Consider the following 14,780-nt stretch of genomic DNA (forward strand, 5'->3'; position numbering starts at 1 on the left):
AGACCTTCCTATAAGAAGTTAGCCAAAAAGTAGCTTCGAAAAACGCTTAGGTTAAGTTTCAGAGTTGCTTCTAATGTACCAAAGCTGGACTTAGACATAATTTCACTCTCACAACATTATGGCTGGTTGGAGACAGTCCGAACCACAAGTACCGGGTCCATGGTTCTGGGCGTATACTGGGGGGACGGGGATGACTCCCATTAACCCCTGACTATACCGGGGATACACTTATCACAATGCCTTTCTGGTCTGTGCTGAAGCAGAGCATTCTGGCAGCCAAGTGGCTTGACCTTTATTAGTGAGCCTGGTTACCCCCTCTCGGAACCACAGACTTAGAAATCGCCAGCTCATATACAGTGCATAAAATATATTTATATATATACCCTTATACACCATTTTAATAAAAAATATCACGAAATTCTTCTAAGTCCCTCGGGAAGAGTGAAAGACGCGCACGTTCATTTTCAGAGCTCCTAGACCTTCCTATAAGAAGTTAGCCAAAAAGTAGCTTCGAAAAACGCTTAGGTTAAGTTTCAGAGTTGCTTCTAATGTACCAAAGCTGGACTTAGACATAATTTCACTCTCACAACATTATGGCTGGTTGGAGACAGTCCGAACCACAAGTACCGGGTCCATGGTTCTGGGCGTATACTGGGGGGACGGGGATGACTCCCATTAACCCCTGACTATACCGGGGATACGCTTATCACAATGCCTTTCTGGTCTGTGCTGAAGCAGAGCATTCTGGCAGCCAAGTGGCTTGACCTTTATTAGTGAGCCTGGTTACCCCCTCTCGGAACCACAGATTTAGAAATCGCCAGCTCAAATATAGTGCATAAAATATATTTATATATATACCCTTATACACCATTTTAATAAAAAATATCACAAAATTCTTCTAAGTCCCATGGGAAGAGGGAAAGATGCGCACGTTCATTTTCAGAGCTCCTAGACCTTCCTATAAGAAGTTAGCCAAAAAGTAGCTTCGAAAAACGCTTAGGTTACGTTTCAGAGTTGCTTCTGATGTACCAAAGCTGGACTTAGACATAATTTCACTCTCACAACATTATGGCTGGTTGGAGACAGTCCGAACCACAAGTACCGGGTCCATGGTTCTGGGCGTATACTGGGGGGACGGGGACGACTCCCATTAACCCCTGACTATACCGGGGATACGCTTATCACAATGCCTTTCTGGTCTGTGCTGAAGCAGGGCATTCTGGCAGCCAAGTGGCTTGACCTTTATTAGTGAGCCTGGTTACCCCCTCTCGGAACCACAGACTTAGAAATCGCCAGCTCATATACAGTGCATAAAATATATTTATATATATACCCTTATACACCATTTTAATAAAAAATATCACAAAATTCTTCTAAGTCCCTCGGGAAGAGTGAAAGACGCGCACGTTCATTTTCAGAGCTCCTAGACCTTCCTATAAGAAGTTAGCCAAAAGGTAGCTTCGAAAAACGCTTAGGTTAAGTTTCAGAGTTGCTTCTAATGTACCAAAGCTGGACTTAGACATAATTTCACTCTCACAACATTATGGCTGGTTGGAGACAGTCCGAACCACAAGTACCGGGTCCATGGTTCTGTGCGTATACTGGGGGGACGGGGACGACTCCCATTAACCCCTGACTATACCGGGGATACGCTTATCACAATGCCTTTCTGGTCTGTGCTGAAGCAGAGCATTCTGGCAGCCAAGTGGCTTGACCTTTATTAGTGAGCCTGGTTACCCCCTCTCGGAACCACAGATTTAGAAATCGCCAGCTCATATACAGTGCATAAAATATATTTATATATATACCCTTATACACCATTTTAATAAAAAATATCACAAAATTCTTCTAAGTCCCTCGGGAAGAGGGAAAGACGCGCACGTTCATTTTCAGAGCTCCTAGACCTTCCTATAAGAAGTTAGCCAAAAAGTAGCTTCGAAAAACGCTTAGGTTAAGTTTCAGAGTTGCTTCTAATGTACCAAAGCTGGACTTAGACATAATTTCACTCTCACAACATTATGGCTGGTTGGAGACAGTCCGAACCACAAGTACCGGGTCCATGGTTCTGGGCGTATACTGGGGGGACGGGGACGTCTCCCATTAACCCCTGACTATACCGGGGATACGCTTATCACAATGCCTTTCTGGTCTGTGCTGAAGCAGGGCATTCTGGCAGCCAAGTTGCTTGACCTTTATTAGTGAGCCTGGTTACCCCCTCTCGGAACCACAGACTTAGAAATCGCCAGCTCATATACAGTGCATAAAATATATTTATATATATACCCTTATACACCATTTTAATAAAAAATATCACAAAATTCTTCTAAGTCCCTCGGGAAGAGTGAAAGACGCGCACGTTCATTTTCAGAGCTCCTAGACCTTCCTATAAGAAGTTAGCCAAAAAGTAGCTTCGAAAAACGCTTAGGTTAAGTTTCAGAGTTGCTTCTAATGTACCAAAGCTGGACTTAGACATAATTTCACTCTCACAACATTATGGCTGGTTGGAGACAGTCCGAACCACAAGTACCGGGTCCATGGTTCTGGGCGTATACTGGGGGGATGGGGACGACTCCCATTAACCCCTGACTATACCGGGGATACGCTTATCACAATGCCTTTCTGGTCTGTGCTGAAGCAGGGCATTCTGGCAGCCAAGTGGCTTGACCTTTATTAGTGAGCCTGGTTACCCCCTCTCGGAACCACAGACTTAGAAATCGCCAGCTCATATACAGTGCATAAAATATATTTATATATATACCCTTATACACCATTTTAATAAAAAATATCACGAAATTCTTCTAAGTCCCTCGGGAAGAGTGAAAGACGCGCACGTTCATTTTCAGAGCTCCTAGACCTTCCTATAAGAAGTTAGCCAAAAAGTAGCTTCGAAAAACGCTTAGGTTAAGTTTCAGAGTTGCTTCTAATGTACCAAAGCTGGACTTAGACATAATTTCACTCTCACAACATTATGGCTGGTTGGAGACAGTCCGAACCACAAGTACCGGGTCCATGGTTCTGGGCGTATACTGGGGGGACGGGGATGACTCCCATTAACCCCTGACTATACCGGGGATACACTTATCACAATGCCTTTCTGGTCTGTGCTGAAGCAGAGCATTCTGGCAGCCAAGTGGCTTGACCTTTATTAGTGAGCCTGGTTACCCCCTCTCGGAACCACAGACTTAGAAATCGCCAGCTCATATACAGTGCATAAAATATATTTATATATATACCCTTATACACCATTTTAATAAAAAATATCACGAAATTCTTCTAAGTCCCTCGGGAAGAGTGAAAGACGCGCACGTTCATTTTCAGAGCTCCTAGACCTTCCTATAAGAAGTTAGCCAAAAAGTAGCTTCGAAAAACGCTTAGGTTAAGTTTCAGAGTTGCTTCTAATGTACCAAAGCTGGACTTAGACATAATTTCACTCTCACAACATTATGGCTGGTTGGAGACAGTCCGAACCACAAGTACCGGGTCCATGGTTCTGGGCGTATACTGGGGGGACGGGGATGACTCCCATTAACCCCTGACTATACCGGGGATACGCTTATCACAATGCCTTTCTGGTCTGTGCTGAAGCAGAGCATTCTGGCAGCCAAGTGGCTTGACCTTTATTAGTGAGCCTGGTTACCCCCTCTCGGAACCACAGATTTAGAAATCGCCAGCTCAAATACAGTGCATAAAATATATTTATATATATACCCTTATACACCATTTTAATAAAAAATATCACAAAATTCTTCTAAGTCCCATGGGAAGAGGGAAAGATGCGCACGTTCATTTTCAGAGCTCCTAGACCTTCCTATAAGAAGTTAGCCAAAAAGTAGCTTCGAAAAACGCTTAGGTTACGTTTCAGAGTTGCTTCTGATGTACCAAAGCTGGACTTAGACATAATTTCACTCTCACAACATTATGGCTGGTTGGAGACAGTCCGAACCACAAGTACCGGGTCCATGGTTCTGGGCGTATACTGGGGGGACGGGGACGACTCCCATTAACCCCTGACTATACCGGGGATACGCTTATCACAATGCCTTTCTGGTCTGTGCTGAAGCAGGGCATTCTGGCAGCCAAGTGGCTTGACCTTTATTAGTGAGCCTGGTTACCCCCTCTCGGAACCACAGACTTAGAAATCGCCAGCTCATATACAGTGCATAAAATATATTTATATATATACCCTTATACACCATTTTAATAAAAAATATCACAAAATTCTTCTAAGTCCCTCGGGAAGAGTGAAAGACGCGCACGTTCATTTTCAGAGTTTCTAGACCTTCCTATAAGAAGTTAGCCAAAAGGTAGCTTCGAAAAACGCTTAGGTTAAGTTTCAGAGTTGCTTCTAATGTACCAAAGCTGGACTTAGACATAATTTCACTCTCACAACATTATGGCTGGTTGGAGACAGTCCGAACCACAAGTACCGGGTCCATGGTTCTGTGCGTATACTGGGGGGACGGGGACGACTCCCATTAACCCCTGACTATACCGGGGATACGCTTATCACAATGCCTTTCTGGTCTGTGCTGAAGCAGAGCATTCTGGCAGCCAAGTGGCTTGACCTTTATTAGTGAGCCTGGTTACCCCCTCTCGGTACCACAGATTTAGAAATCGCCAGCTCATATACAGTGCATAAAATATATTTATATATATACCCTTATACACCATTTTAATAAAAAATATCACAAAATTCTTCTAAGTCCCTCGGGAAGAGGGAAAGACGCGCACGTTCATTTTCAGAGCTCCTAGACCTTCCTATAAGAAGTTAGCCAAAAAGTAGCTTCGAAAAACGCTTAGGTTAAGTTTCAGAGTTGCTTCTAATGTACCAAAGCTGGACTTAGATATAATTTCACTCTCACAACATTATGGCTGGTTGGAGACAGTCCGAACCACAAGTACCGGGTCCATGGTTCTGGGCGTATACTGGGGGGACGGGGACGACTCCCATTAACCCCTGACTATACCGGGGATACGCTTATCACAATGCCTTTCTGGTCTGTGCTGAAGCAGGGCATTCTGGCAGCCATGTGGCTTGACCTTTATTAGTGAGCCTGGTTACCCCCTCTCGGAACCACAGACTTAGAAATCGCCAGCTCATATACAGTGCATAAAATATATTTATATATATACCCTTATACACCATTTTAATAAAAAATATCACAAAATTCTTCTAAGTCCCTCGGGAAGAGTGAAAGACGCGCACGTTCATTTTCAGAGCTCCTAGACCTTCCTATAAGAAGTTAGCCAAAAAGTAGCTTCGAAAAACGCTTAGGTTAAGTTTCAGAGTTGCTTCTAATGTACCAAAGCTGGACTTAGACATAATTTCACTCTCACAACATTATGGCTGGTTGGAGACAGTCCGAACCACAAGTACCGGGTCCATGGTTCTGGGCGTATACTGGGGGGACGGGGACGACTCCCATTAACCCCTGACTATACCGGGGATACGCTTATCACAATGCCTTTCTGGTCTGTGCTGAAGCAGGGCATTCTGGCAGCCAAGTTGCTTGACCTTTATTAGTGAGCCTGGTTACCCCCTCTCGGAACCACAGACTTAGAAATCGCCAGCTCATATACAGTGCATAAAATATATTTATATATATACCCTTATACACCATTTTAATAAAAAATATCACAAAATTCTTCTAAGTCCCTCGGGAAGAGTGAAAGACGCGCACGTTCATTTTCAGAGCTCCTAGACCTTCCTATAAGAAGTTAGCCAAAAAGTAGCTTGGAAAAACGCTTAGGTTAAGTTTCAGAGTTGCTTCTAATGTACCAAAGCTGGACTTAGACATAATTTCACTCTCACAACATTATGGCTGGTTGGAGACAGTCCGAACCACAAGTACCGGGTCCATGGTTCTGGGCGTATACTGGGGGGATGGGGACGACTCCCATTAACCCCTGACTATACCGGGGATACGCTTATCACAATGCCTTTCTGGTCTGTGCTGAAGCAGGGCATTCTGGCAGCCAAGTGGCTTGACCTTTATTAGTGAGCCTGGTTACCCCCTCTCGGAACCACAGACTTAGAAATCGCCAGCTCATATACAGTGCATAAAATATATTTATATATATACCCTTATACACCATTTTAATAAAAAATATCACGAAATTCTTCTACGTCCCTCGGGAAGAGTGAAAGACGCGCACGTTCATTTTCAGAGCTCCTAGACCTTCCTATAAGAAGTTAGCCAAAAAGTAGCTTCGAAAAACGCTTAGGTTAAGTTTCAGAGTTGCTTCTAATGTACCAAAGCTGGACTTAGACATAATTTCACTCTCACAACATTATGGCTGGTTGGAGACAGTCCGAACCACAAGTACCGGGTCCATGGTTCTGGGCGTATACTGGGGGGACGGGGATGACTCCCATTAACCCCTGACTATACCGGGGATACGCTTATCACAATGCCTTTCTGGTCTGTGCTGAAGCAGAGCATTCTGGCAGCCAAGTGGCTTGACCTTTATTAGTGAGCCTGGTTACCCCCTCTCGGAACCACAGATTTAGAAATCGCCAGCTCAAATACAGTGCATAAAATATATTTATATATATACCCTTATACACCATTTTAATAAAAAATATCACAAAATTCTTCTAAGTCCCATGGGAAGAGGGAAAGACGCGCACGTTCATTTTCAGAGCTCCTAGACCTTCCTATAAGAAGTTAGCCAAAAAGTAGCTTCGAAAAACGCTTAGGTTAAGTTTCAGAGTTGCTTCTAATGTACCAAAGCTGGACTTAGACATAATTTCACTCTCACAACATTATGGCTGGTTGGAGACAGTCCGAACCACAAGTACCGGGTCCATGGTTCTGGGCGTATACTGGGGGGACGGGGACGACTCCCATTAACCCCTGACTATACCGGGGATACGCTTATCACAATGCCTTTCTGGTCTGTGCTGAAGCAGGGCATTCTGGCAGCCAAGTGGCTTGACCTTAATTAGTGAGCCTGGTTACCCCCTCTCGGAACCACAGACTTAGAAATCGCCAGCTCATATACAGTGCATAAAATATATTTATATATATACCCTTATACACCATTTTAATAAAAAATATCACAAAATTCTTCTAAGTCCCTCGGGAAGAGTGAAAGACGCGCACGTTCATTTTCAGAGCTCCTAGACCTTCCCATAAGAAGTTAGCCAAAAAGTAGATTCGAAAAACGCTTAGGTGAAGTTTCAGAGTTGCTTCTAATGTACCAAAGCTGGACTTAGACATAATTTCACTCTCACAACATTATGGCTGGTTGGAGACAGTCCGAACCACAAGTACCGGGTCCATGGTTCTGGGCGTATACTGGGGGGACGGGGACGACTCCCATTAACCCCTGACTATACCGGGGATACGCTTATCACAATGCCTTTCTGGTCTGTGCTGAAGCAGGGCATTCTGGCAGCCAAGTGGCTTGACCTTTATTAGTGAGCCTGGTTACCCCCTCTCGGAACAACAGACTTAGAAATCGCCAGCTCATATACAGTGCATAAAATATATTTAGATATATACCCTTATACACCATTTTAATAAAAAATATCACAAAATTCTTCTACAGTAAGTCCCTCGGGAAGAGTGAATGACGCGCACGTTCATTTTCAGAGCTCCTAGACCTTCCTATAAGAAGTTAGCCAAAAAGTAGCTTCGAAAAACGCTTAGGTTAAGTTTCAGAGTTGCTTCTAATGTACCGAAGCTGGACTTAGACATAATGTCACTCTCACAACATTATGGCTGGTTGGAGACAGTCCGAACCACAAGTACCGGGTCCATGGTTCTGGGCGTATACTGGGGGGACGGGGGGGACTCCCATTAACCCCTGACTATACCGGGGATACGCTTATCACAATGCCTTTCTGGTCTGTGCTGAAGCAGGGCATTCTGGCAGCCAAGTGGCTTGACCTTTATTAGTGAGCCTGGTTACCCCCTCTCGGAACAACAGACTTAGAAATCGCCAGCTCATATACAGTGTATAAAATATATTTATATATATACCCTTATACACCATTTTAATAAAAAATATCACAAAATTCTTCTAAGTCCCTCGGGAAGAGTGAAAGACGCGCACGTTCATTTTCAGAGCTCCTAGACCTTCCTATAAGAAGTTAGCCAAAAAGTAGCTTCGAAAAACGCTTAGGTTAAGTTTCAGAGTTGCTTCTAATGTACCGAAGCTGGACTTAGACATAATTTCACTCTCACAACATTATGGCTGGTTGGAGACAGTCCGAACCACAAGTACCGGGTCCATGGTTCTGGGCGTATACTGGGGGGACGGGGGGGACTCCCATTAACCCCTGACTATACCGGGGATACGCTTATCACAATGCCTTTCTGGTCTGTGCTGAAGCAGGGCATTCTGGCAGCCAAGTGGCTTGACCTTAATTAGTGAGCCTGGTTACCCCCTCTCGGAACCACAGACTTAGAAATCGCCAGCTCATATACAGTGCATAAAATATATTTATATATATACCCTTATACACCATTTTAATAAAAAATATCACAAAATTCTTCTAAGTCCCTCGGGAAGAGTGAAAGACGCGCACGTTCATTTTCAGAGCTCCTAGACCTTCCCATAAGAAGTTAGCCAAAAAGTAGCTTCGAAAAACGCTTAGGTGAAGTTTCAGAGTTGCTTCTAATGTACCAAAGCTGGACTTAGACATAATTTCACTCTCACAACATTATGGCTGGTTGGAGACAGTCCGAACCACAAGTACCGGGTCCATGGTTCTGGGCGTATACTGGGGGGACGGGGACGACTCCCATTAACCCCTGACTATACCGGGGATACGCTTATCACAATGCCTTTCTGGTCTGTGCTGAAGCAGGGCATTCTGGCAGCCAAGTGGCTTGACCTTTATTAGTGAGCCTGGTTACCCCCTCTCGGAACAACAGACTTAGAAATCGCCAGCTCATATACAGTGCATAAAATATATTTATATATATACCCTTATACACAATTTAATAAAAAATATCACAAAATTCTTCTACAGTAAGTCCCTCGGGAAGAGTGAATGACGCGCACGTTCATTTTCAGAGCTCCTAGACCTTCCTATAAGAAGTTAGCCAAAAAGTAGCTTCGAAAAACGCTTAGGTTAAGTTTCAGAGTTGCTTCTAATGTACCGAAGCTGGACTTAGACATAATTTCACTCTCACAACATTATGGCTGGTTGGAGACAGTCCGAACCACAAGTACCGGGTCCATGGTTCTGGGCGTATACTGGGGGGACGGGGGGGACTCCCATTAACCCCTGACTATACCGGGGATACGCTTATCACAATGCCTTTCTGGTCTGTGCTGAAGCAGGGCATTCTGGCAGCCAAGTGGCTTGACCTTAATTAGTGAGCCTGGTTACCCCCTCTCGGAACCACAGACTTAGAAATCGCCAGCTCATATACAGTGCATAAAATATATTTATATATATACCCTTATACACCATTTTAATAAAAAATATCACAAAATTCTTCTAAGTCCCTCGGGAAGAGTGAAAGACGCGCACGTTCATTTTCAGAGCTCCTAGACCTTCCCATAAGAAGTTAGCCAAAAAGTAGCTTCGAAAAACGCTTAGGTGAAATTTCAGAGTTGCTTCTAATGTACCAAAGCTGGACTTAGACATAATTTCACTCTCACAACATTATGGCTGGTTGGAGACAGTCCGAACCACAAGTACCGGGTCCATGGTTCTGGGCGTATACTGGGGGGCCGGGGACGACTCCCATTAACCCCTGACTATACCGGGGATACGCTTATCACAATGCCTTTCTGGTCTGTGCTGAAGCAGGGCATTCTGGCAGCCAAGTGGCTTGACCTTAATTAGTGAGCCTGGTTACCCCCTCTCGGAACCACAGACTTAGAAATCGCCAGCTCATATACAGTGCATAAAATATATTTATATATATACCCTTATACACCATTTTAATAAAAAATATCACAAAATTCTTCTAAGTCCCTCGGGAAGAGTGAAAGACGCGCACGTTCATTTTCAAAGCTCCTAGACCTTCCTATAAGAAGTTAGCCAAAAAGTAGCTTCGAAAAACGCTTAGGTTAAGTTTCAGAGTTGCTTCTAATGTACCGAAGCTGGACTTAGACATAATTTCACTCTCACAACATTATGGCTGGTTGGAGACAGTCCGAACCACAAGTACCGGGTCCATGGTTCTGGGCGTATACTGGGGGGACGGGGGGGACTCCCATTAACCCCTGACTATACCGGGGATACGCTTATCACAATGCCTTTCTGGTCTGTGCTGAAGCAGGGCATTCTGGCAGCCAAGTGGCTTGACCTTAATTAGTGAGCCTGGTTACCCCCTCTCGGAACCACAGACTTAGAAATCGCCAGCTCATATACAGTGCATAAAATATATTTATATATATACCCTTATACACCATTTTAATAAAAAATATCACAAAATTCTTCTAAGTCCCTCGGGAAGAGTGAAAGACGCGCACGTTCATTTTCAGAGCTCCTAGACCTTCCCATAAGAAGTTAGCCAAAAAGTAGCTTCGAAAGACGCTTAGGTGAAGTTTCAGAGTTGCTTCTAATGTACCAAAGCTGGACTTAGACATAATTTCACTCTCACAACATTATGGCTGGTTGGAGACAGTCCGAACCACAAGTACCGGGTCCATGGTTCTGGGCGTATACTGGGGGGACGGGGGGGACTCCCATTAACCCCTGACTATACCGGGGATACGCTTATCACAATGCCTTTCTGGTCTGTGCTGAAGCAGGGCATTCTGGCAGCCAAGTGGCTTGACCTTAATTAGTGAGCCTGGTTACCCCCTCTCGGAACCACAGACTTAGAAATCGCCAGCTCATATACAGTGCATAAAATATATTTATATACTGTATATACCCTTATACACCATTTTAATAAAAAATATCACAAAATTCTTCTAAGTCCCTCGGGAAGAGTGAAAGACGCGCACGTTCATTTTCAGAGCTCCTAGACCTTCCTATAAGAAGTTAGCCAAAAAGTAGCTTCGAAAAACGCTTAGGTTAAGTTTCAGAGTTGCTTCTAATGTACCGAAGCTGGACTTAGACATAATTTCACTCTCACAACATTATGGCTGGTTGGAGACAGTCCGAACCACAAGTACCGGGTCCATGGTTCTGGGCGTATACTGGGGGGACGGGGGGGACTCCCATTAACCCCTGACTATACCGGGGATACGCTTATCACAATGCCTTTCTGGTCTGTGCTGAAGCAGGGCATTCTGGCAGCCAAGTGGCTTGACCTTAATTAGTGAGCCTGGTTACCCCCTCTCGGAACCACAGACTTAGAAATCGCCAGCTCATATACAGTGCATAAAATATATTTATATATATACCCTTATACACCATTTTAATAAAAAATATCACAAAATTCTTCTAAGTCCCTCGGGAAGAGTGAAAGACGCGCACGTTCATTTTCAGAGCTCCTAGACCTTCCCATAAGAAGTTAGCCAAAAAGTAGCTTCGAAAAACGCTTAGGTGAAGTTTCAGAGTTGCTTCTAATGTACCAAAGCTGGACTTAGACATAATTTCACTCTCACAACATTATGGCTGGTTGGAGACAGTCCGAACCACAAGTACCGGGTCCATGGTTCTGGGCGTATACTGGGGGGACGGGGACGACTCCCATTAACCCCTGACTATACCGGGGATACGCTTATCACAATGCCTTTCTGGTCTGTGCTGAAGCAGGGCATTCTGGCAGCCAAGTGGCTTGACCTTTATTAGTGAGCCTGGTTACCCCCTCTCGGAACAACAGACTTAGAAATCGCCAGCTCATATACAGTGCATAAAATATATTTAGATATATACCCTTATACACAATTTAATAAAAAATATCACAAAATTCTTCTACAGTAAGTCCCTCGGGAAGAGTGAATGACGCGCACGTTCATTTTCAGAGCTCCTAGACCTTCCTATAAGAAGTTAGCCAAAAAGTAGCTTCGAAAAACGCTTAGGTTAAGTTTCAGAGTTGCTTCTAATGTACCGAAGCTGGACTTAGACATAATGTCACTCTCACAACATTATGGCTGGTTGGAGACAGTCCGAACCACAAGTACCGGGTCCATGGTTCTGGGCGTATACTGGGGGGACGGGGGGGACTCCCATTAACCCCTGACTATACCGGGGATACGCTTATCACAATGCCTTTCTGGTCTGTGCTGAAGCAGGGCATTCTGGCAGCCAAGTGGCTTGACCTTTATTAGTGAGCCTGGTTACCCCCTCTCGGAACAACAGACTTAGAAATCGCCAGCTCATATACAGTGCATAAAATATATTTATATATATACCCTTATACACCATTTTAATAAAAAATATCACAAAATTCTTCTAAGTCCCTCGGGAAGAGTGAAAGACGCGCACGTTCATTTTCAGAGCTCCTAGACCTTCCTATAAGAAGTTAGCCAAAAAGTAGCTTCGAAAAACGCTTAGGTTAAGTTTCAGAGTTGCTTCTAATGTACCGAAGCTGGACTTAGACATAATTTCACTCTCACAACATTATGGCTGGTTGGAGACAGTCCGAACCACAAGTACCGGGTCCATGGTTCTGGGCGTATACTGGGGGGACGGAGGGGACTCCCATTAACCCCTGACTATACCGGGGATACGCTTATCACAATGCCTTTCTGGTCTGTGCTGAAGCAGGGCATTCTGGCAGCCAAGTGGCTTGACCTCAATTAGTGAGCCTGGTTACCCCCTCTCGGAACCACAGACTTAGAAATCGCCAGCTCATATACAGTGCATAAAATATATTTATATATATACCCTTATACACCATTTTAATAAAAAATATCACAAAATTCTTCTAAGTCCCTCGGGAAGAGTGAAAGACGCGCACGTTCATTTTCAGAGCTCCTAGACCTTCCTATAAGAAGTTAGCCAAAAAGTAGCTTCGAAAAACGCTTAGGTTAAGTTTCAGAGTTGCTTCTAATGTACCGAAGCTGGACTTAGACATAATTTCATTCTCACAACATTATGGCTGGTTGGAGACAGTCCGAACCACAAGTACCGGGTCCATGGTTCTGGGCGTATACTGGGGGGACGGGGGGGACTCCCATTAACCCCTGACTATACCGGGGATACGCTTATCACAATGCCTTTCTGGTCTGTGCTGAAGCAGGGCATTCTGGCAGCCAAGTGGCTTGACCTTAATTAGTGAGCCTGGTTACCCCCTCTCGGAACCACAGACTTAGAAATCGCCAGCTCATATACAGTGCATAAAATATATTTATATATATACCCTTATACACCATTTTAATAAAAAATATCACAAAATTCTTCTACTGTAAGTCCCTCGGGAAGAGTGAAAGACGCGCACGTTCATTTTCAGAGCTCCTAGATCTTCCCATAAGAAGTTAGCCAAAAAGTAGCTTCGAAAAACGCTTAGGTGAAGTTTCAGAGTTGCTTCTAATGTACCGAAGCTGGACTTAGACATAATTTCACTCTCACAACATTATGGCTGGTTGGAGACAGTCCGAACCACAAGTACCGGGTCCATGGTTCTGGGCGTATACTGGGGGGACGGGGGGGACTCCCATTAACCCCTGACTATACCGGGGATACGCTTATCACAATGCCTTTCTGGTCTGTGCTGAAGCAGGGCATTCTGGCAGCCAAGTGGCTTGACCTTAATTAGTGAGCCTGGTTACCCCCTCTCGGAACCACAGACTTAGAAATCGCCAGCTCATATACAGTGCATAAAATATATTTATATATATACCCTTATACACCATTTTAATAAAAAATATCACAAAATTCTTCTAAGTCCCTCGGGAAGAGTGAAAGACGCGCACGTTCATTTTCAGAGCTCCTAGACCTTCCCATAAGAAGTTAGCCAAAAAGTAGCTTCGAAAAACGCTTAGGTGAAGTTTCAGAGTTGCTTCTAATGTACCAAAGCTGGACTTAGACATAATTTCACTCTCACAACATTATGGCTGGTTGGAGACAGTCCGAACCACAAGTACCGGGTCCATGGTTCTGGGCGTATACTGGGGGGACGGGGGGGACTCCCATTAACCCCTGACTATACCGGGGATACGCTTATCACAATGCCTTTCTGGTCTGTGCTGAAGCAGGGCATTCTGGCAGCCAAGTGGCTTGACCTTAATTAGTGAGCCTGGTTACCCCCTCTCGGAACCACAGACTTAGAAATCGCCAGCTCATATACAGTGCATAAAATATATTTATATACTGTATATACCCTTATACACCATTTTAATAAAAAATATCACAAAATTCTTCTAAGTCCCTCGGGAAGAGTGAAAGACGCGCACGTTCATTTTCAGAGCTCCTAGACCTTCCTATAAGAAGTTAGCCAAAAAGTAGCTTCGAAAAACGCTTAGGTTAAGTTTCAGAGTTGCTTCTAATGTACCGAAGCTGGACTTAGACATAATTTCACTCTCACAACATTATGGCTGGTTGGAGACAGTCCGAACCACAAGTACCGGGTCCATGGTTCTGGGCGTATACTGGGGGGACGGGGGGGACTCCCATTAACCCCTGACTATACCGGGGATACGCTTATCACAATGCCTTTCTGGTCTGTGCTGAAGCAGGGCATTCTGGCAGCCAAGTGGCTTGACCTTAATTAGTGAGCCTGGTTACCCCCTCTCGGAACCACAGACTTAGAAATCGCCAGCTCATATACAGTGCATAAAATATATTTATATATATACCCTTATACACCATTTTAATAAAAAATATCACAAAATTCTTCTAAGTCCCTCGGGAAGAGTGAAAGACGCGCACGTTCATTTTCAGAGCTCCTAGACCTTCCCATAAGAAGTTAGCCAAA

The sequence above is a fragment of the Ascaphus truei genome, chromosome 4, assembly GCF_040206685.1.
Source record: "Ascaphus truei isolate aAscTru1 chromosome 4, aAscTru1.hap1, whole genome shotgun sequence".
Lineage (NCBI taxonomy): Eukaryota > Metazoa > Chordata > Amphibia > Anura > Ascaphidae > Ascaphus > Ascaphus truei.